Genomic DNA, 21,599 nt, shown 5'->3' on the forward strand with positions numbered 1-21,599 from the left:
CAGAAGGACCAGATTGCTGGCCAAATAGGTTTATTTTTCTTGACTCCTAAAATAAGTCCATAGTCTGTGAAAGAGAAATAACGTCACAAAGAGGGATGAAGGAGGACTTTCCCGAATCTTGTCATGAGATGCCGGTGCCTAGAGTTTGCTAGGTAGCCAATATGCCATTTAGAGGTCTGAGTAGGAGTCTCTTAGCACAGAAATGTGGACACCCAGAAAATTACCATTGTGTAATCAGTTTTTGTGTTCAAAAACTGGAGTCAGGAAAGCAAAATACTTGAAATAGAAGTAGGTCAGATAACAGATTTTGCTTCAAAATTCATTTTCTGATCTTACAAAGAATTGCTGCATTGACTCAGGCTGGACCTCTGGAGGAATAATTAAAGAATTCCATGTAGACTAAATGTACTCTCTCTTCTTTTCTATTGAGCACATTAGCATAGGATTCCTAATGTGTCCACTTTGCTTCTGTTTTGTTTAAGTTCAGTTTCCTCCTCTAGAATGTAAGGATAATAATAATAAGTGCCCTATAGGATTGTTGAGAGAATTCAATGAGATAATGTATATGGATGTGCTTTATAAACTAAGAATATAAAATACTGTATAACTATATTATTATAACTTTTCTCATTTGATTGTAGATTAAATAGAATATCTCCATGTAGGAAAACATAGAAAAAATCAGGGAAAATAGTAGTTATAATGGACAATCTAGTTAAGTGTGAAGGGGGAGAGAGAAACTTACAGTTAACAGATTTCTTTTCTAACCTATATGAAGTTGAACAGTTTTATAGCAGAATACAATTTGTGTTCGATCCCTGGGTTGGGAAGATCCCCAGGAGGAGGGCATGGCAACCCATATTCTTGCTTGGAGAATCCCCATGGACAGAGAAGCCTGGTGGGCTCTAGTCCATAGAGTCACAGAGTCGGACACGACTGAAGTGGCTTAACACGCACCCATGCACTATCTGTTAGAGTGTACCAGTGAAGAGAAGAAACACGAAATAGCCCTTCTTTCCTTTTCCCCTTGTCAAGGACCTAAAAATCTGTTTAACGCTTTTTTTGAACACCTACTGTATGCCAGGAAGTGTTGGATGCTAGGATACAGTGGTGAACAAGACAAATAAAACTTTCATATGCTTTTCAGTGATAATGAGAAAGAGAGGGGATATTAAATTAATAAGATCCTATCAAATATGCTATGAGGAAACAAACAAATGAATGTGATGGAGCATAGGTCCAGTAGGGGGTGTGGTGACCATGAAAAATCTCTTACTGTGAAGAATATCACTGACTGATGGCCTCGTTCGTTGCACCCAGAATCCATGGCCACGTTCATGCTGAAGTTGCCCTTATCAAGGGCTGCTCCCCACCAGTCACTCAGCATGTGGGAGGATGGAGTTCTAACGCTGGCTCATTGCTGTGGGATGAAGGACTCTTCCAATGGTGACTGTGACTTGAGGACTGGATATCAGCCTTGCGGAAATGTCATTAGGACTGTAGCATAGTTTAAGATGCTTCTTACCCAAACCCTCTTCCTTTTCTCTCTCTTCACAGGTGTCAAACTTACATCACAGTGATGCCCCCACCCCCAACTCCCTCACAGGCGTTGTCTCCCAATATGTCTCTTACATGTCTAATATCACTTGGTGCCTGCTTCTCAGAGGACTTCAACTAATTCAGGGGAGGAACTGCTCATTTCAGTGTGTGTCAGGCAATGCCTATTGGAAGAGAAGATGGTTGAGGTGACATCTAGAGGAAGAGCATTTTAGGAAAACAGAACGTCAAGTGCAAACGTTATAAGGCAGGGATATGCTTGGCATGTTCAAGAAAGAGGGAAAAGGACAGCAAGCTGAAATGTGGATAGTGAGGAAAGGAACATTAGGACAGAGGGTTAGAAAGGAAAGCGGGATCAAATCATGTAGGATCTTACAGGTGATGTTAATAAAATTGGGTTTTATGTTAAGTATGATGCGAAGCTGCTGGAGCATTTTGAGCTGCTGAGTGAGATGGTCTGAGAGAGAAAGTATTTTCTACAGCCATATTTTCTGCAAACATGTAGTCCTGTTTGACATAGAAGATAGCGGGTGCCTGTCTTCTGAGTTTTTCTCAGGTGGATCCTACATGTGCCTCAGCCTTCATCACCTCTTCTTCCCTTTCCTTCTTCAGTCTGAGAAGGGGATGGAAGAAGTTAAGTTTTGACCATTGACAACTGACAGAATTGAGAAAAGCATACCATACTGACTTAATCCAAAGATTTTATATCTTTGATTTTTCTCTTCTTGAGATCAAATTAGGGAGTACAGTTTCAGATCGGTCAGTCTGATTACTATTAGAAAATCTTTAATCGTTACAAATTCTCTTTGGGTCTGAGGTTTTATTTAACAACCCCTCTTCCCCCCATCTCTCTTCACATTTGCCAAATTTGGGATTTTAGGTCTTTTCTTCTTCTCTTGCACAAACTATCTGCACAAAGTACTCTTTGATTCTCATTTCATTTGTCCAGAGAGGACTTTGGGTTGTCTATACCCCTTTTCCTGATACAAGGCTTTCTTTCATGTACACAAGAGATTCTTTGTGATTTTTAACAAATGTAATTGAACATTGGTCACTTAATACTCTATTGACAGGATTTGCCAACTCTTAAGGACATGCTTACATGAACAATTATTGACTATGCCAAAGCCTTTGACTGTGTGGATAACAATAAACTGTGGAAAATACTGAAAGTGATGGGAATACCAGACCACCTGACCTGCCTCTTGAGAAACCTGTATGCAGGTCAGGAAGCAACAGTTAGAACTGGACATGGAACAAGAGACTGGTTCCAAATAGGAAAAGGAGTACGTCAAGGCTGTATATTGTCACCCTGCTTATTTAACTTATATGCAGAGTACATCATGAGAAACACTGGGCTGGAAGAAGCACAAGCTGAAATCAAGATTGCTGGGAGAAATATCAATAACCTCAGGTATGCAGATGACACCACCCTTATGGCAGAAAGTGAAGAGGAACTAAAAAGCCTCTTGATGAAAGTGAAAGAGGAGAGTGGAAAAGTTGGCTTAAATCTCAACATTCAGAAAACTAAGATCATGGCATCTGGTCCCATCAGTTCATGGGAAATAGATGGGGAAACAGTGGAAACAGTGTCAGACTTTATTTTTTTGGGCTCCAAGATCACTGCAGATGGTGATTGCAGCCATGAAATTAAAAGACGCTTACTCCTTGGAAGGAAAGTTATCACCAACCTAGACAGCATACTGAATAGCAGAGACATTACTTTGCCAACAAAGGTTCATCTAGTCAAGGCTATGGTTTTTCCTGTGGTCATGTATAGATGTGAGCGTTGGACTGTGAAGAAAGCTAAGTGCCAAAGAATTGATGCTTTTGAACTGTGGTGTTGGAGAAGACTCTTGAGAGTCCCTTGGACTGCAAGGAGATCCAACCGGTCCATTCTGAAGGAGATCAGCCCTGGGTGTTCTTTGGAAGGACTGATGCTAAAGCTGAAACTCCAATACTTTGGCCACCTCATGTGAAGAGTTGACTCATTGGAAAAGACTCTGATGCTGGGAGGGATTGGGGGCAGGAGGAGAAGGGGACGACAGAGGATGAGATGGCTGGATGGCATCACTGACTCGATGGACGTGAGTCTGAGTGAACTCCGGGAGTTGGTGATGGACAGGGAGGCCTGGCGTGCTGTGATTCATGGGGTCACAAACAGTCGGACATGACTGAGTGACTGAACTGAACTGAACTACATGAACAAACCTTTGTAATTACAGTAATGGCAGATGCCCAAAGGACACAAGTAGTATGCCCTGAGGGTGTGGGTCAGGTCTGGGGATTAAACCCTTAATGAGTTTATATCTCAGAGAAGTGATCATTTACTCTATCATGAATTACCTATTAAGTGGCTGTCATGGGCCAACCTCTGATCTAGATGATGAGGATACAGTGGTGATGACCTGAATGTCTCTGCTCATGAGCCTTAGTATTTGGTAGAATGGAAAGAGTGTGGAATTAAGGAAGGGATAAGAAAGGCTGAGCAGGACACCTGCATTCAGAACTTCATAGCTGTAGTGCTCTGGGCAAATTCCTCTTTTTTCATTCTAAGCTTCTCATCAGTTAAACAGGAATATTAAGAACTCCCCTGCTGCCACTGGGGTGGTTGCAGGAGTCATATGAAGTAATAAGTTATTACAACTGTGCAGCACATTAGATTGTTATTGGTTTTATTTTGATTTTAAATAAACCTTTTTGGAAGTTTTTGATTTATAGGAAAACTGAGAAGATTATCCAGAGGGATCCTGTATTCTTCTGCACACAGCTTCCCCTACAATTAACATCTTATATTAGTATGGTAAATTTGTTATATTAATGAATTGCTATAACTGATATTATTAACTGAAGTTTATAATTTATTTGTGGATCAGCAATAAAGAATCTGTCTGCCAGTGCAGGAGATGTGGTTTTGATCTCTGAGCCAGGGAGATCCCCTGGAGAAGAGAAATGGCAACCCATTCCAGTATACTTACCTGGGAAATTCATGGACAGAGGAGCCCGGCAGGCTGCAATCTATAAGGTCCCAAGGAGTTGGACATGACTTTGCAACTAAATAGCAATGACAATAATGTCCTTTGGATGCTCATCCATCCAGAATGTCACATTATGTATAGCTGTTGTCATTCGTTAAGCTCTTGGTTGTAAAGTTGTGAACATTTCTCAGACTATTTTTTTTATAACCTTGAGAATTCTGAGCAGTACTGGCCAGGTATATTATATGGTGTCTCTCTTTTGGAATTTGTCTGTTGCTTTTCTCAAGATTAGACTACGATCATGGGTTTTTTAGAAGATCACAGCCATAAAACTACACTTTTATCACATCACTTTCAGACTGCAGACTGTGAGTATGATTCATGACTGTTGATGTTGCCCTCAATGACCTGGCTGAGGCACTGTTTGTCAGATTTCTGCACTTTATAAAGTTGTTTATCCCCACCTCATTGGAAAGATGTCACTATACACACCCACACTTAAGGTATAGGGAGGTATCTTTCACCTCTTTGAGTATTTATATAAAGCATTTGAAATTTTTCTACATGGGAGATTTGTCTCTTTTTCCCATCTGTTTATCCAGTCACTTATTTGTATCAGTATGAACTCGTGAATATTTACTTTCTCATTTCAGTTACTCTCCAATACTATAGTATTTCATTACTCAGGCTGTTTTAGCTTTGGTCATTGGTTGATGGTTGTGTTCCTTTGGCATACCCAGTCACCATGGGTTTCTTCTCTTTCTTCTGTCCCTTCTTCCCTCCCTTCCTTCCATCCTCCTTGATGCCACACATTCCTCTTACGTATTTCCCGCCTCAGTTATAGAATTTGTCTTTTCTTCAGTGAACTCTGAATCCTTTTACTGGAGAATGACATTAGCAAACAAGATCGGTTCCAGTTTATCCATTCACTTATAAAGGACATTTTGGTGGCCTCCATAATCTCCTTTGGTGGAGATTATAAATGAAGCTACTGTAAACATTCATGTGCAGGGTTTGTGTATGTATGTGTATGCATGTGTATGGGGGGGCAATTAAATGTTTGAGGCATTTCTAACTTCATTTTTTAATTTTTATTTTCAAAATATTTGTTATTGTTGTTATTCACTGGCTGAATTGTGTCTGATTCTTCGTGACCCCGTGGACTGCGGCATGCCAGGCTGCTCCCCTGTCCTTGACCATCTCCCAGAGTTTGCTCAAATTCATGTCCATTGAGTCAGTGGTGCTATCTAACCATCTGATCCTCTGCTGCCCCTTCTCCTTTTGCCTTCATTCTTTCCCAGCATCAGAGTCTTTTCTGAAGTGTTGGCTCTTCGCATCAGGTGGCCAAAGTATTGGAGCTTCAGGTTCAGCACCAGTCTTTCCAATGAATATTCAGGGTTGATTTCCTTTAGGATTGACTGGTTTGATCTCCTTACAGCCCAAGGGACTTTCAAGAGTCTTCACCACCACCCAACTGAGGGTACGATAAACGAAACAGCATCATATCTGTGTCATACATTGAAAAAGACTCAGAAAAATTGAGGTTCTTGCCTCAATTTGTACAGTTGGTGAAAGGCAGAGCTGAGACTTAAAGGTATAACCCCTTTCTAACCCCAAATCTCTGGTCCTTCATTCATAATTTACATATTTTATAGCTTTCAGTACATTATTTGAGGAAATAATTAAAAGCTCATATACCATCCAAACAGTTATTTTATTAAATCAGAGCTTGTTGTTGTTCTTATTTATTGTCTTTGTCACTGTATCTATCCCCCACCCCCCACAAATCATAGACAATTAAAGAGTAATCTGCTGTAGTATAAATTAAAAAGAGAACTACAAACATTACCTCTAATTTTTGCTACTTCTCATTTTATTGCCTTACTTAGAGAATGCTGCCAAGGCACCTTTTGTTCATGTTTTTGCCATTACCTTTTATTATCCTTTGCCATTGCTTTCAATAATTTTGGATGGTATATAGAATGTGTTTTAAACAGATAATTTAAATTAATCATATTTTTAAATTAAAAAGCATACTATGTAACAGTGATGCATTTAGTGCATACTAGACACAGGGCTAAGCCATTCACTTTCTTAATTTATTCCTTGCAGCCATCAGAGATCGCTTCTATTATAATCCCCATTTTACAGATGAAGAAACTGAGGTTCAAGGGAATTAACTTGCCCAAGAACAAGCAGTGGCTAAGAGATAGGAGTAGGACTCGGCATCTGTTCAAGTATTCTGTTTGCCACAGTTTATTAATGATTTCCAGAGATGCAGTACCTTCAAAAATAGAGTAGCTGTATCAGAGATAAAAGCCTGAAATTGAGTTTATGGAAGCAAGAAAGGTATAGTGAGGGTGTGGCAATGCCACCAGACCTGGAGTGGCAAAACCAGACAAGGGTGTCCTGTAAACACAGTTACTGAACAAAAGAAGTTGAACCTAAGGAAAGAGGAAATAGTATGTCCCCCTGGTGACACCATCTAATAAGAACAGCGGCTGCTCTGGGGCACGGGCCCATTATGTTAAAGTGATAATGGTGCAATTAGTTCTTTCCTCATTTTCCCATGTTAACCCAGGGGTAAAATGGCACACTGAGCAAATATACTAAATTACATTAAAGTCCATGTTCAATTTGAAAATCTTAGCTGCTGGCTGCAGAGAGATTAGCAGACTCTAGCAACTTTTTCTTTTTTTTTTAACTCGTACTCCATCTCCACCCTAATGAAAAACCTCAGCCTTAGCACTGATTGTTTTTATCAGATGAAAGACAGGTTCCTGCAGGCAACCCTGAGTTGGCACTGTGAGGTTTCCAGAGAGAACTCTTGGCATGGTTTAGCAGAGTGAATCTTATGTAATAACCAATAAATATTTCTTGGCAAGAATGTTGGCATAGTGCTGGGTATGAGGATGATGGCCATTTATACCAAAAAAAGTTTGCCTCTGGGATCCTGATCTAGTCAGCATCACCGGCATTATGAAGACAGTACTAGTGGGGAATTCAGAAGTGGGACCCCAGTGTCTTGGTACCGTATCTGTGCAGAAATCCAGCTGGGTTTCAGCTCAGTGATGATCATTGAACTCCAGAACTTGCCAAGTGTTTCTAACATGTGACTCTGTTGATCAAGCCTAAGTGGAGAGACTGAGGTCCTGGGCTTATTAAAGTCATGTTTATCCATTTGACACATTTTTACTGATGACTTATACTAGGTGTAAGACACCATACTCTCTTCTGGGTTCAGGAGGAAAAATATGAAACAGTTCTAAACTCAAGGAAATCACAGTGTGGGGTTGAGATAGACAAGTATATACTGATGTGTGAAGTCATAGAATGAATTAATGAAGGAGGGCCACATCAGCTTATTGAAGCATTGTTTTAACGTGGTCTTTTCCAGCTGTAAGAGACCAAAAATATCTGTGTGTCTGTGGTAGGTGGGGGAGCACAACTTCTTCCCACATGCATAGGAGCTTTTGAGCCTGACATTTTGTCTAGGATTTTTTAAAAAAACTTTTAATTTAAAGTATAGCTGAGCAACAATGCTGTGATGGTTTCAGGTGCAAAGCAGAGCGACTCGGCTATACATATGTCTGGCATATAGCAACAGCACAATAAACCATCAGGATATTTTTACTGTTTGTACTGCTTCTGTTGTTATCACACAGATGTGATGTGTGCATGTTTCTCAGTTGTGTTCGACTCTGACCCCATGGACTGTAGCCCGCCAGGCTCCTCTGTCCATGGACTTTTTCATGGACTGTCCTGAACTGTCCATGGACTTTTACAGAGTACTGGAGTGGGTTGCTGTTTCCTATTCCAGGGAGTCTTTCCCAACCCAGGGATCGAACATGTTTCTTGTGTCTCTTGCCCATTCCCCCCAAAATGCCCCTCCCATCCAGGCTGCCACATAATGTTGAGCAGAGTTCCCTGTGCTATACAGTAGGTCCTTTTTGGTTATCCATTTTGTATCTAACAGTGTGTACATATGGATCTCAGTTGTCAAGGATTTGGTAAAAACAAAACACTTGTTTTTCAGGACTGCAAATGAAAGTTGCAGACACAGAGTAAAACTGGCCTGTCCCAAAGAAAAGAGGTTTAGCTCCTCCTAGAATGAGTCAATAGGGCAATGAAACCATGTATGTCTAAACTGTACCATTGTATCTTTCCTCAAAGCACCCAGAGAGGAGATAGGCTCTCTGTTGAGGATGTACTTTGGGTGGGGATGGGAGGTGTCCAGTGAACATGACAAGATGCACCTACATTAAACACTGGCCCATCTTCAGATAGATCAGATGGTCATGGACAGTAAGCAATGTAATGGCAGCCGTAAAGAACTGAAGACCAGACATCTCTCTTCTCTATATTGTTGGTCGTATGTAAGTCCCTTCTCACTTACCACCACCTCAGTGAATAAATGATTCCACTGAGGTACTCAAATGTGACAATTTAAAAATATTTTTCCATCCTGACATTCGAGGATTTGAAGTAAAATTATTTTATTAAATCAAATGTAACTACAATTTAATGTAAATATTAAGTAAGAATGTAAACATTTAAAAGAATATTTGATTTGGAATGACTTTAGATTTACTAAAAAGTTGCAAAGAGGGTACAAAAGTGCCCATAATCCCTAACCTAAAGAACATGACAGTGCTGATGGTCTTAGACTTCTGGCCTCCAGAAGTGTGAGAAATAAATTACTGTTGTATATAAACCACCCAGTATGTGGTATTTGTTGTCACAGCCCCAACTGGCCAAGATACTATGCATATTTAGTTTATATTTTGTGTTATGATCCAGTATGCTGTTATTGATATTTCCTGTTTTCCAGGTTTGGTCACTGAGAGTTCCATTAGTTTAGTTCTTATGTCCCTTCAAGATGTCATTGTTTTATTTCTTGAGCATTTTAACTTCCGGATACTACCAAATGTGTCAGGCTTAGCTCTTAATCTCCTTGCCATGGCCCTACAATCAGTCATTTATTCAAGGAAGCTTGGTTTATTTTATTGGAGGATGGTATTTTGAAACCAAGATCTGGGCCTTGGGAATAATGGTTGCTTCTAGAGTGACATTGCTTGGTAGAGCTCGGTGGTATATGTACACATACTAACCCATGCACTTATCTACAACTATTTCTCTATCCATCCAACTGTATGTGCATATTTAGCTACACATAAATGTATATTGATGTACAACAAGGTTATTCAGTCTTCTATTCATGCAGTAAGTTTTCTTTCCAGTAATGAGAATTCTGGCACTTACCATCCATTTATTTATTTTTTCAACCCCAGTATACATATAAAAAAGTTTCATGTGTCCCCATAATAAACAGCTTTGACAACTAGAATGCACTCTCTATGCATAATTTTTTTCTTTGCCCTTATAGTTTTCAGTCTAAATACACTTTCAGAGTGACTTAGGTCATCTCTATTTCTCCCTTCCTCTTATATTACAGTTATGTTATATATTTATAATACGTAGTTAGACTAACATTTTTAGTCTGTACTTTATCTTGGGAATCTCTTGACATTCTAGTTACTTATTTTTATTTTATAACTTACATACATCAATGTTTATTCTTTGTGATGTAAAATTCTATGAATTTTGAAAAATGCATGGAGTATGGTGTCATATGTCCAACACTACAGTAGCATATAGAACAATTCCATAAAATTTCCTCTGAAGACTCGAGTAATTTAATATTTCATGCAACCTAATGTAAAAGAAACATATCAAATCTTCCTGAGACAGATACTGTATGTTAGCTCACTGTAGACCTATCCAATCCCTCCCTGTCTCAGTTATCCTTTGTACTCACCCATTTCTGCCTCCACCATTTTTTAGCAGCCACTGATCTGTTTTCCTTTCTTATCGTCTTGTGTTTCCTGAAATGTCTTATAAGTTGAAATCATGCAATATGCAATTTTTGGGGTTTGCCTTTTTTCACTTATCAAAATGCCCTTAATATTTATTTGTGCTGTTGAATATATCAATGAACAATTTAGTGGAAGCCATAGTGGATGGAAGACTTGAGACTTTTCCTCTTTTTTTGTGATACCAAATATGTCTACCCTTAGGGACTTCCCAGCCTACCAATGCAGGAAACACAGGAGACTCAGATTTGATCCCTGGGTCAAGAAGATCCACTGGAGTAGGAAATGGTAACCCACTCCAGTATTCTCATCTAGGAAATCTCATGGATAGAGGAGCCTAGCGGGCTACAGTCCATGGAGGTCACAAAGAGTTGGACGTGATTGAACAACTGAGCATATATGCACATTCCTACCCAACATTTCAACATTTATGATTCTGGGGAGAGACTCAAAAATATGATTGATGTTTAAGTTTTCACCATCTTGAAAAGTAGGAATTTTAAGCCACATCTAAAATCATCTTAAAAGATGAATGTAATAATTTGATATTTGATGTAACTTAGTATAAAATAAATTTATCAGATATTCCTGAGGCAGATAATATATTTTGGCTCTCTCTACACCTATCTGATCCCCCCATCCTGATTCCTCTTTTTCGTCTGATTTACAACACTAGAGGCTTGTATATCTCTGTCTATATCCAAATTCTTTATCTATGTCTATGTATGATCTACGCCTCCCTTGCAGCTAAGAGTGGCCAGTAAAGCAGTTCTTGTCCTTTGGTTATTTACATGTCTTTCTTTGCTTTTCTCTCTGCCTGGATTATGGACCTGGAGATGTACATGTTAGTTCAAGGTTCAGTAGCCATGTTGAGATAATGGAAACAAAAAGGAGAGCGAGAAGATAGAGCCTGATTCCCTGACAGCATCGTTGTGCTCTGGTACAAGCCCTGGGCCCCCTGAGTCCATTCTTTCATGGGATAAATAATATTCTATGCATTAAGCTACTGTTGTCTTGCTTTCTGTTGCTCACAGCCAAACACTATAATACATACTTTGATAGTATATATGAGGTACTCTGGAACATTAAAAAAGTGACTAAAGATGTCTGGCAATTCAGTAAAATAATTATTTCTCTTTAATAATTTTGAACCCTTATTAATTGAAAATTACTGTGCCAAACCCTCCTATAGGTACAAAGATGCCTTAAGTGAATTTTCTGTCATGAAGAAGGTTATTATGTAAAATAGTCAGTGTAGGGTATATCCAAAAGAGTTCTGGACTTGGAGGTGGGATTTGGGTTCAAAATATGCCTTTTAATTAGTCATGTAACACACTTTCTTTACTGATTTATTGCTATGGTTTATTAACTCATTGTCAATCACTTTGTGCTGAGCTCTTTATTATGCTTGGTCTTCACAACTATACGTAAGACATGACATTATCTCCCATTTTCAGGAAGCTGAGGCTCAGAGTAATAAAATGAGCATTCAGAGTCACATGTTTAGTGAACAGCAGAGCTGGAATTCAAATCTCAGCCTGTTGAAACCCAAACTTTTCCACTCTTAATATCCTTATCTGTAAACTGGCTATGGTTATATCACTTCTTCCTGCCTCAGACAGTTTTTTCCAAGACTAAAAAGAGAATGAAATTGGGGGCTGGAATTACTTTTTTTTCCTTTCTTCCTTCCATAAAATACTGTAGAATTATAAGATGTCACAGTCAGACCTGGCACATGACATATACTAAAAAATGAATTTAATGTAAGATAGAGATCAATGTAAGAGATCAATCAAGTGGCAAAAAAGGAGAGATTAATTCCAAAGTGATAGTAATTCAATTTTATCTTCAAAGATGGCTAAGACTGTGAGCATCTGTGAAGACTGTTAAGTGGGCATCGCGTCTTTCCATCATTTCCTCATCTCCTGCTATACCAGAGTCATCAGTGGCATGAGCCACTTCTCATCCCTCTTTTCAATGCTCACTGTACAGAGCACAGGCCTTAGGCAAGGTGTGTGCCGTGGTGTTTTAGTCAAATTATTCCGATTAGGGATGCTTTTCTTTGGCAAGATTTCTTAGCTTCTTAAGGACAAATTGGTAATAGTTTACCTGCTAACTTTTTTACGTAGAAACTTCTCAAGTACCTCTCCTAGAATCTCAAGGATCAAATTCCAGATCTCAGTTCAAATACTACAAGGATGTCAGAGACATTTTGTCAAGTGCTGTGTTAATTCAGGAACAAAATGTTGAGAAATGTCATCAACAAAATAGAAAATAAAGGTAAAGTTTCGACTCTTGCATTATATCTGTGTTGTGGTAGTTCTGGGACTTTTATGTCGAGGTCATCCAAATACATGAAGAAAATGGGGAAAATCCATAGCACTGAACGGTCCAATTCATTCATGCATCCATTTTGCAAACATTTATTGAGTTCCTACTATGTGTCAGGCACTATTACAGGCAGTAGGGATACAGCAGTAAAAAGAAAAACTCTGGTGGTTGATACATTATTACCGAGGAGCTGGCTACTTTTCTCTTAGTCTTTTTTCCTCACCCCCACCTTAAAAAGGCTCTGTGCAAATCATACTTGGTGCCCTTATAAATTAGCTTTATAGAGAGTAAGAATCATGGTTCTTTTTATCTGGCTATTCTATTGTGCCTAGCACAGAGTATCGGTGTGTGTGGGGGTGGGTATCTATATGTATGTGTGCGTGTGTGTGTGTGAGATACATGAGCAGTGGGGAAGTTACATAGGGGTGAAACAAAAATAGGCTCTGGAATCAGAATGAAAAGAGTACTGGATCCAAACCTTTAGTTAATGAAGTTCACCTGATTATTACGTAAGTTATCATGTAGCGTCTTGGATTGTTACTAAAGATAGTAATTAGACCTCTTACAAGTCTGACTTACAGCAGACTGGCTCCCTGGGCAGTTTACTATAGATAAGGGCATTGGTTTCCTGGGCAGGTTGCTGCATGTTATGCATCAGAGTTCTATTTTTATATATGGTCCTGCCTTGTCCAAGTGTATAATCAGTCTCTCATAACTTTTAAATTTCTTTAGATCTTCAGATCAGATCAGATCAGATCAGTTGCTCAGTTGTGTCTGACTCTTTGCGACCCCATAAATCGCAGCATCCCAGGCCTCCCTGTCCATCACCAACTCCCAGAGTTCACTCAGACTCACGTCCATCGAGTCAGTGATGCCATCCAGCCATCTCATCCTCTGTCGTCCCCTTCTCCTCCTGCCCCCAATCCCTCCCAGCATCAGAGTCTTTTCCAATGAGTCAACTCTTCGCATGAGGTGGCCAAAGTACTGGAGTTTCAGCTTTAGCATCATTCCTTCCAAAGAAATCCCAGGGCTGATACATACTGATGTTGGTAGGGCTGTAGTCAAGATAAAATGAGTTACTCATGTAGAGCTTAGAATCTCACTAACAGAGTGAGTGCTGAGTAAGTAAGTGCTACTTTCGTCCTCTACCGCTTACTCCAGAGGCTGTGATCCCAGGCAGCTACACCAAAGGCTCCGAAACTCTCTAAGAGCACAGATAAGCACAGAGTTTATGGGAAGTGGCTTCCTGCAGCGGGCTGGTCATGACATGTCTCAGTATTTTCAGTGGCACAGAGGGACATTACCAGGATATGAGAATCACTGTTAATAGAGATCAGGGATTTGAGTTGGAAAAATAAGAGTTCTGCTTAGTGTTAATTACTTACAGCTGTGTAGCCTCAGGCACGTAGCAGCCAATCTTGCCCTCTTTTATAAAATGGGGATGACATTACCATCTCTTAGTGAAGGATAACTAAATAATACATATAGAGCACCCCACATAGTACCTGGCAGAGAGTAAGCACTGTGTAAAAGGTAACTTTTTTATTGTTATTATCATGGACTTAGCCAGAGGCCAAAGCCACTCTTTCCCTGGAAACAGAAAGCTCCCATAAAGTAGAAAGGTCTGTCCTCTTGGGTTATCATCATTCTAGACCCGTCTCTTTGGTGTTGGCAATGTATATGCACTAGGCGTAGCCAAGGTGTTTATCATTGAACAGAATCTTTGTGACTGAAGCCCAGAACCATACATGTTTACCATTTCCAGGTGATTTTGTACACAGTAGGGCTTTGAAAACCATCCCTACAATCTCCTGTTGGTCCCCTCTGTGCGCACGTGTTTCTCTGAAGCAATCTTCCAACCTCCTCACACCTGCTGTAACTTATAGGAAACTCACAGCATGCTTCTCCCTTTACAGAGTAGAGAGGCTGCGAGATGTCCACCAAGAGGACAGGATCAGGCCTCTGACCGGGAGGTCGGCGTCTCTTCTCCTGGTTTACAGGTAAGTGTTGGTCAGTCCTGTTCTGGGCTTGCTGATAGACAGATTTTGCCAAGATAGCCTCCCCAACTTTGGGCAGGCGGGCGAAGGAAAGACTGAATGTTTCTGGGAGCAGAATGAATTTTCAGTGAGAAAACTTGGTAGCTGACAGAATTTTCGAAATGCTTATATCTTTTAAAAATTATTTGTTTATTTATGGCTGCATGGGGGTCTTTCTTGCTGTTTGCCGACTTTCTCTAGTTGCAGTGCGTGGGCTTCTCATGGCAGTGATTTCTTCTGTTGTGAAGCACAGGCTCTAGGGCACAGGATCAGTAGTTGTGCAAGGGCTTAGCTGCTCTGCAGCACGTGGAATCTTCCCAGACCAGGGATCAAATGCATGTCCCCTGCATTGGCAGGTGGATTCTTAACCACTTGACTACCAGGGAAGTCTTCAAAATGCTTATATCTGTGTGTCCTTCAGATTTGGAGAGCTAGTCAGGTCTAGAGCACAAGGCCACTACTACCAAGGAGGGCAGAGCTCACTGCAGGCAGTGCCTCCTTGGCCTCACGGAGAGAGTGAGGCTTTCGGGGGTATGTCCGAGTCTGACGTCCTTGGACTCCTGTCAGCTTTGTTCCAGGGTCCCAGGCAGCACGGGTGAATCTAGACTCAGGGGAACAGGTGTCTAGAGCTTAGCATTAGCTTGGGCCTATTTCTATGGGTTTCTGGCACTTGAGGGTCTCCCTAGGGTTTGTTGGGTCTTCCACTCCTGTTTGAAAAGTCAAGAGCCTTGCAGGAGTTGGAGTGGTCTTGCCTTGTGCTGGCACGTGGTGAAGTTCTCATTGATGAGGGATGTCTGGTGTCGGTTTGGGGAGACTGGGAAGAGAAGGCAAGCATGAATGATCCAAGGGCTTTTATTTTGCGTCTTTAATGGTACCCTCTTTCCCTAGAGGTATATGCCTGAAAGCTTGTTAGGTGAGTTTTGAAAACTAGCTATATCTCTAGGACATTCAGACAGAACCTGGTCTATTAATCCAGGGTTCCACTGGCAGGAGGACTCTGCACTCCACTGAAGCTTGGACTCGGGCTGAGACTTACAGTCCACAGGGGACTGAGGGAGAGGGAGGGCTTAACTGGGGCATCATAGATGCAGTAAGTTCCAATGGCTGCTTTTCAGTCACTAGTAGAAACCTATGAAAATAGGAACAAGACTTATGTGGTATCCAACTCTATGACTGTTCTGATTTCTCCACTTTGGAGGTGTCTTGCCTAGTTCCCCTGTGTATTGCAAACACTTGAACTTATGAGGCCCATGTGTTTTGACTGTGATAGAGGTGCTGCAGGAAAGGGAAACAGTCATTCTCAAGTCCCTGGGACCAACTGCCAAGTGAGAGTCCTTGGCTTTCTGAAGGAAAGAATGCAACAATGAGTCAAAGGAAAGCAAAAGCGAGTTTAGAGAGATGCTACTCCATAGGCAGAATGCCCACTATCTCAGAGAGTGAGAGGCAGCCCTGGGGCTTGGGGTTGTTGGTTTTTTTATAGGCTGAGTAATTTCATACGCTGATGAGTGGGAGGAATATTCCTGCTATTTTTTTTTTTTTTAGTTCAAACGTATTTATTGAAGTTGAATAAATGAAATGGAAGATGACAGACCTTTTATTGGTAGTTCTTAAAAGAAAAAAGTTGAGTGAAGTGAGTTATCCTTTAGTTTTTACTTAAAAAATTTAATTGGAGGATAATTGCTTTACAACATGTTGGTTTCTGTGGTAAAACAACACAAGTCAGCCCTCTCATGTATGTATGTGTGTGTGTGTGTATATCCCCTCTCCCTCTTGAGCCTCCCCCGCTGCTTCTATCCCACCCCTCTAAGTCATCACAGAGCACCAGGCTGGGCTCCCTGTGTTACATGGCAGCTTCCACTAGCTAGCTATTTGATAGTATATATATGTCAATGCTACTTTCTCAATTTGTCGCACCCTCCTCTTCCCTTGCTGTGCCCACAAGTCTGTTCTCTATGTCTGGGTCTCCATTCTTGTCCTACAATTTGGTTCATCAGTACTATTTTTCTAGATTCCATATATTTGTGTTAATATAAGATATTTTTCTCTGACTGACTTATCTCTGTATAACAGGTTCTGGGTTCATCCAGCATACTACAGCTGACTCAAATTCATTGCTTTTTATGGCTTAGTAATATTTCATTGTATATATGTACCACAACTTCTTTATCCATTCATCTCTCGAAGAATATCTAGGTTTTGTCCATGTCTTAGCTACTGAAAACAGTGCTACAGTGAACACTGGGGTACATGCGTCTTTTTGAATTATGGTTTTCTCAGGGTATATACCCAGTAGTGGGATTGCTGGGTCATATGGTAGTTTTATTCCTAGGTTTTTGTTTTTGTTTTTGTTTTTTAAGAAAGAATCTCCATACTGTTCTCTATAATGGCTGTATCGATTTACTTTCCCACCAGTAGTATAAGAGGTACTTTTCTCAACATCCTCTCCAGCATTCATTGTTTGTAGATTTTTTGATTATGGCCATTCTGATTGGTGTGAGGTGATACCTCATTGTAGTTTTGATTTGCATTTCTCTAACAATGAGCGATGTTGAGCTTCTTCGCGTGTGTTTTTTGGCCATCTGTATGTCTTCTTTGAAGAAATGGCTGTATTCCTGCTGTTTTGGGGAAGGTAGAGATTCTTAGGAAGTGGGCCACTGCCTACTTTTTGGCCTATTTTGGTTCTGCCCTGAAAATGTCACGGTGTTAAGGGACAGTGATTTTTTAGTATTATAATGAAGGCATAATGAGCTAAAGGTCAGTTACCACACTGTCCTCATTGATTTCAGCTGGTTGCGGCCAGTTTTTATTGCATTCTAAGCTCTGTTCCCTTTCTGCATTTATCTAGCAGCTGTGCCCTGCGTCTTTCCCTCCTGTCTCAGAGGGCAAGAATCACCTGGCCTGGGATTTCTGAGGGAAAAGGTCCCATGTGTTCAGATTCAGAGGAGAGACGCTCATCCAGCTTCATGATGTGAAGGGAGTCAGGTTCTTGCCGTCTCTGTGGGAAATTATTTTCACTTTTTGAACCAATAAACAATTGAAGCCAATAGATTCTCTTTTGTGTTGGCAGAAGACCCGGCCATCTGTGTGGCATAGCCAGAGGGCATGGGGGACCAAAGCTTCAGAAAATGTTTGAGGGAGACCTGGGGAGAGACAAACAGAGATGGGGATCTGGGACAGGGGCCAGCAGTTGTGAAAAGACAAAGAGGCTGAAGTGGCTGAAAATGAAACAGGCAAGGAAGAGTTAAACAGTGTCTGAGGAGGAAGGATGTGACAAGGGGGGTATCCTGAGGCTGGATGCTGAGGAGGTAATAATTCATCCACCCACACAGAGGATGATTGAGAAAATGATATTGTGAGCTGATAAAAGTGGAAAGACTGACCTGAATGAATAAGGAAATATGAATTGGAAATATTCTCACAAATCTATGTGTTCCTATGAATATCTGAAAGTTGGAGAGAAATTGTTGTATCTTTGTTCCAAGGAGGACCACACTATGACCAACAAATGGGCATAACTGATGCAAATTCACGTTACTCGTGTTCACTCTCCTGTTTCTATTCTTGGGAGGGAAAGGGAAAAAGAATAGACTTTCTCCCACTCTTTGGTTATAGGACAGAGGAGAAGAGGTCTTGCTCTTTCTCAACTGTGTTTGAGAGGGAGAGTGAAGTTAAAGAATAAATGCAAAGACCAAGTTGCTGTCAGTTTCACTACCTTCAAACCACCACCCCAGGAGGTGCAGGCATGTTGGCTATTCAGCAGAAGTTGTTTGCAGAAGTGGGATTATAAGGGCAGGTGGGTGGTTGCAGTGCTCTGGGGGAAACCTTAGAGGCTGGGTTACCAGATATTGACCAGACTCTTTTCAGAAGTTTTTTTTTGTTTGTTTGTTCCCTCCTTGTGGGAATCACACCTTTATTAGCAAATATACCTCTTCAAGAAAACTTCCGTAGAGTCTCCTCACCCTAGTTTAATGAGGCAATTTACAATACCTCTTCTCCCTGGCTTGTGGCAGAGCCAAGCAGAAGGTGTCTACATTTTTATTCTTGTTTATGGGACTGTTTGACTTGTACATTATGTACATATATCTTTAGATATAAATACTGTTTGTGTGTGTGTGTATGTGTGAATGTGTTGTGTTAATAGGAGCAAAAAGATAAATCCTCTTAAGAACCTAGATGCAGGTTTGGGGGGAGATAATGGTGGAATGGTCCTCAAGCCTTGGAAAGATTTATTGAACTGAATTCTCATTAAGTGACCAAGTCAAAGACATGTGAAAGAGCTTCTCCTCATTAATAACTGCTAAGTTAAGCCAGGGAACGTTGAACTGATAGGTAGGTCATTCCTTAGTCAAGTGCATTCCTTTTCCTTCCTTAAGGAAAAGAGGAAATAGCATAATAAGACTGAAAGGTCATTTATAAAGATCGGATGCAAAGTCAGTGAAGCTTTCTTTGCAACTGAATTTCTTTTTCATGTATGTTAGATACAGCAAATAAGGAATATAGCTTGAGGTTTCACAAATGAAGATGAGAGCAAAGGTCATGATCTTTTCTGTTCTTACGATGTGCCAGGAACAAGCAGTTTGTCTCTCAGAAATTGTGCCCAGGAATAAAAGGAAGGCTAGAGACAGTATACTGTATTAAAGAATTCAGACTCTGAAGTTAAAATTAGCCTGGTTCTATTTAGCCTGGGGAATTAACTTAAGGGTTAAGCTGAGATTGAATCAAGTTGAAAGATCAGAGTCAACTTTTCTTTGAATTTTTGCTCTTTCAAGTTTGCTTCAAATAGCAATTCCTGTCATGCTTTAAATACCCACATGGGGATCTGTGGATTAAATGCTTTAAAACAACATACATACTTTTTCATCAGAACTCTTACAGAAAGCCCCAACTAGGTAACTTGTTAGTTATTTTCTCTGTATCTGTGCATGAAGAAGTACAACATGCAGACAGACTGCAGGTTCAGTGATTTCTAATGAGAGAAAGGTTCAAATTTCAGCTTCAGGATCTACAAGGAGCAAACCAGCCTGGAAAGGGCATGGCTTAGAAAATGATCTTTATTAAGTGATGGTAAAGCATGAAGTTATTGATCTCATTTTGGAATTGCTGTCTTCTAGGCAGGGAGCAAGTTATCAACTTTTTTTTTTTTTAATTAGAGTATAACTGCTGTACAATGTTGTGTTTGTCTCTTCTGTACAAAGAGGTAAATCAGCTATAGGTATAAATCCCCTCCCTTTTGAACCTCCCTCCCACCTTCCCCCATTCCATCCCATCCCACCCTTTTCAGTTCAGTCCAGTCACTCAGTCGTGTCCGACTCTTTGCGACCCCATGGACTGCAGCATACCAGACCTCCCTGTCTATCACCAACTCCTGGAGTTTACTCAAATTTGCGTCCGTTGAATCAGTGATGCCATCCAACCATCTCATCTTCTGTCATCCCCTTCTCCTGCCTTCAATTTTCCCAGCATCAGGGTCTTTTCCAATGAGTCAGCTCTTCGCATCAGGTGGCCAAAGTATTGGAGTTTCAGCTTCAACATCAGTCCTTCCAATGAACATTCAGGACTGATTTCCTTTAGAATGGACTGGTTGGTTCTCCTTGCAGTCCAGGGACTCTCAAGAGTCTTCTCCAACACGACAATTCAGAAGCACCAATTCTTTGGCGCTCAGCTTTCTTTATAGTCCAACTCTCACATCCATACATGACTACTGGAAAAACCATAGCTTTGACTAGATGGACCTTTGCTGCAAAGTAATGTCTCTGCTTTTTAATATGCTATCTACCTTCTAGGTCATCACAAAGCACCAAGCTGAGCTCCTTGTTTTATATAGTAGCTTCCCACTAGCTATCTATTTTACATACTATCAACATTTAGGGCTGCTTTCATTTGGGTGAAATCTTACCATTCTGAAGATTTTATGACATATTTATAAATCATAAAATGGTGAAGATAGTAAGGAAAGAAACAGCATAGAAGTTAGAATTTCTGGATTTGGATTCCAGACTTGCTGTTTCTTTGCTGCTGTTCATGAGAAAATAGTTTACTTTTAGTTCATTCTGTCGAGTCTAGGCTTTATGTTTCTGTCTTTGTTTTTACACTGTCAGTTCAGTTCAGTCAGATCAGTCACTCAGTCAAGTCCGACTCTTTGCAACCCCATGAATCACAGCACGCCAGGCCTCCCTGTCCATCACCAACTCCCGGAGTTCACTCAAACTCACGTCCATCAAGTCAGTGATGCCATCCAGCCATCTCATCCTCTGTCGTCCCCTTCTCCTCCTGCCCCCAATCCCTCCCAGCACCAGAGTCTTTTCCAATGAGTCAACTTTTTGCATGAGGTGGCCAAAGTACTGGAGTTTCAGCTTCAGCATCATTCCTTCCAAAGAAATCCCAGGGCTGATCTCCTTCAGAATGGACTGGTTGGATCTCCTTGCAGTCCAAGGGACTCTCAAGAGTCTTCTCCAACACCACAGTTCAAAAGCATCATTTCTTCGGTGCTCAGCTTTCTTCACAGTCCAACTCTCACATCCATACATGACCACAGGAAAAACCATAGCCTTGACTAGACGAACCTTTGTTGGCAAAGTAATGTCTCTGCTTTTGAATATGCTATCTAGGTTGGTCATAACTTTCCTTCCAAGGAGTCATTGCCGCAGTCATTGAATAACAGGACATCTTCTTCTGACACTATAGGCCAGCACATGCCCTGAAGGGCTTTCAGAGTCATCCACACCCTGGCGGAGCTGGTACTACATGATTGTTTGATAGTTTATGAGTGATAGAATATATGAGCTAGTGGTTTTGTTTTGTACTATATTGTTTTTATGGTACAA

At 40.7% G+C, this 21,599-nt stretch overlaps 1 long non-coding RNA gene across 1 annotated transcript in view; it reads left to right on the forward strand.

Annotated features, from left to right (window-relative positions):
• The first annotated feature begins 14,653 nt into the window (after positions 1 to 14,653).
• LOC132345775 (uncharacterized) overlaps positions 14,654 to 21,599 on the forward strand; it is a 242,927-nt gene continuing 235,981 nt past the window's right edge. Inside the window, exon 1 of the long non-coding RNA XR_009495323.1 lies at positions 14,654 to 14,739. This is a non-coding gene — a long non-coding RNA (uncharacterized lncRNA). The remainder of the gene's footprint in view (positions 14,740 to 21,599) is intronic.

The sequence above is a fragment of the Bos taurus genome, chromosome 7, assembly GCF_002263795.3.
Source record: "Bos taurus isolate L1 Dominette 01449 registration number 42190680 breed Hereford chromosome 7, ARS-UCD2.0, whole genome shotgun sequence".
NCBI lineage: Eukaryota > Metazoa > Chordata > Mammalia > Artiodactyla > Bovidae > Bos > Bos taurus.